This window comes from Bidens hawaiensis, unplaced genomic scaffold (assembly GCF_021521415.1).
Source record: "Bidens hawaiensis isolate Kalapana, Puna unplaced genomic scaffold, B.hawaiensis_p1.1 tig00063375_1, whole genome shotgun sequence".
In the NCBI taxonomy this organism is placed as follows: domain Eukaryota; kingdom Viridiplantae; phylum Streptophyta; class Magnoliopsida; order Asterales; family Asteraceae; genus Bidens; species Bidens hawaiensis.
This window is the reverse complement of record NW_027501333.1, coordinates 72,165-75,275: the sequence shown is the minus strand read 5'-3', so window position 1 is coordinate 75,275 and position 3,111 is coordinate 72,165.

Genomic DNA, 3,111 nt, shown 5'->3' with positions numbered 1-3,111 from the left:
CGAGTTATACATCTAGACTCTCTGTCCCTCTTCAAATGTATTTCTCATGATCATCGCATCATGTACTGGCTTCATCCTGTCCTTATATGCCGATGCATACTCATAATCCTGGTTAACATTTTTCACATCCCATACTATGAGCAAGTTCCACAGGTAAGTGGCATCCTTTCTCGAAAACCAACCGATAAGAGGTGGTACCGATAGGCGTTTTAAAAGCAGTTCGGTAGGACTATAAAGTATCATTTAATTTGGTTGACCAGTCATTTCGATCAGGCCTTACCGTCTTTTGTAAAATTGTCTTAATTTTCCTATTAGATACCTCCACGTAACCACTCGTCAGAGGATGATATGGTATAGTTATTCAATGGTTTACGCCATACCGTTTAAGTAATTTGCAAAAATTGAAAATTTTTAAAAGTGACCCCAAATCACTTATTATAATACGAAGGACACCGAATCTAGAAAAAATATTTGTTTGGACAAATTTACAAACAACAGCCTGGTCATTTGGTTTGGTGGCGATTGTTTCAAACCATTTTGAAACATAATCAACCGCTATAAAATATAATAATTCCCTAAGGAATTTGAGAAAGGGCCCACAAAATTAAATCCCCCAAACATCAAAGATATCGACAACAAGGATTGGTTGCATGGGCATCTCGTTCCTCTTAGAGATTCTACCTAACTGTTGACATCTCACACAGTTTTTAGCATATTCTGCCGCATTTTTAAATAAATTGGGCCCATAAAAACCACAAGCTAGAATTTTATGACCCGTTTTCTGCCCACTAAAGTGTCCACCGCATGCAAGTGCTTGCGTGTGTGACAATACACTTCGGATCTCTTCGGAATACATCTCCGGAACACCTGATCAGCTCCAACCTTAAACAAATCTGGGTCTTCCCTCACATATTGTTTCACCTTAGCCAAAATTGATGCTTCTTTTTCTTTGGCTAAAATTAAGGAAAGATACCTGTAACAAGAAAATTAATAATGTCAGTATACCATGGAAAGGTGGAACCATTAAACAACTGCTCGTACCGGTAATGACTCGTTAATAGCCCGAATGTCTTCTTTCACTTGATTCGTTAAACTGGATAGGTGATCCGCAACTACATTCTCACTTAATTTTTTGTCTCGAATCTCCATATCAAACTTCTGGAGAAACAAAATTCATCTAATCAAGCACGGCTTCATATCCTTCTTCTCCATCAAATACTTAACAGCACTGGGATCTGAAAACACAACAGCCTTGCTCCCACAAATGTAAGATCGAAATTTATCCAATGCATATACTACCACAAGCAACTCCTTTTCCGTGGTGGTATAATAAATTTGAGCATCAGAAAGGGTTTTGCTCGTGTAGTACTCGTTGACCCAAAGCAGGCCAAACTGTGTAGTCACTCGTGTCACGCATAATTTCAAATGGAAGTGACCAGTGAGGTGACTACAAGATCGTGACCTAAACCAATTTGTTTTTAAGCACGTTAAAAGTATTTAAACAATCTTCATAAAAAATAATTGGTATGTCTTTTACTAACAAACTTTTACACAACGGTTTTATGATGACACTAGAATTTTTTATGAACCGTCGGTAAAATCTGACATGTCCCAAAAATGACCAGATTCCCTTAACATTTTAAGGAGGCGGTAGATTAGATATGACTTTTACCTTTGCCCGGTCAACTTGTATCCCCCAACTTGAGATGACCATACCCCAAAACCATTCACTCTTGAACCATAAATGGAATTTTTTCACAACTTAAGACCAATTTTTTTTTTCCACACATCTTTTTTATTACCTTGGCTAGTTCATTTAAACATGATTCAAAAGGTGAGACAAAAATCAAAAAATCATCCATCAAAATTTCAAGTGAATCCACCAACCATATCTTATAAGATACTCATCATACTCCTTTGAAAGGTTGCCGGGGCATTACACAAACCAAAAGGCATCTGCCTAAAAGCGAAGGTACCGTATGGACAAGTGAAAGTGGTCTTATGTTGGTGATCGAGGTGAATAGCAATCTGATTGTACCGAATAGCCATCTCAAAAGCAGTAAATTTCAGACCAAAAATATCTTCATAATCTGATCGACGAAGGGTAGGCGGAATGGTCTTTGGAAGTTAAAGCATTCAAATTCCTGTTGTCAACACAAATTCACTACCCGGTTACTAGTCGGGGGGCAATCTCTTCACCTACTTCATTACGGGTCATCTGAATACCCGCCTTCTTTGGAACTATTTGTGTCGGACTTATCCACATACTACTAAAATTGGGAAAATGATTCCAATATCAATTTAGAACCTCCTTCTTCACAACCTCCAGCATATCTGTATTCAATCTTCTTTGAGCATCATGTGCGGGTTTTACATTGGGGTTCGTGATAATATTATGCATTACAATAGATGAACTGATTACCCTCTTTAACCAATCCCATTAACGCCTTCTCTTGGTCTTCCTCTAAATTTGAAACGATGATGGTCGGTAGTGTTTCAGCTTCTCCCAAAAAATACATATTTCAAGTGTTTTGGGAGCTCCTTCAACTCGACCACCGGTGGACTCTCAAGAGACAGTCTCAACTTGGAGTCAATAGTGTCCGGTAATCTCTCCACCTATTGAGACCATGGTGGTTTTCCGATGCTAGCAGCATAAACTTCATCTGCTCTCTCCTCCTCTTGCAACTATACTGAATGCTCCACTACTTTCCTGCAACAAACAGCACAATCCTCTGTGGCATCTTCCTCATTTTCATAAGGATTCAACCTGTCAATGATTTCAGCCATAAAGCATTCATCACTCACCAAGGAGTTAGAACGTTTGAAAAAACAATTATTCAAAGATTTTTATTCCCGCATGCCATGCCAACTACTCTGGTTTTATAGTTTATTAAAGCATTTGCAGTTGCAAAAAAGAGCCTACTAAGAATCACGTTCGGTTTCCGTTTCGGGTCAACTGTTACATAATCTAGAACCAGGAAGTCAATCTGGTAATTAAAATCCTTGATCACGACAACCACACCCGTAACAACTCCCCTAGGAAGCTTAAGTGTCAAATCAACCAACACCATGTTGTGTCGGCTTTTTTAAGTGGACCAAATCGTATTGGTC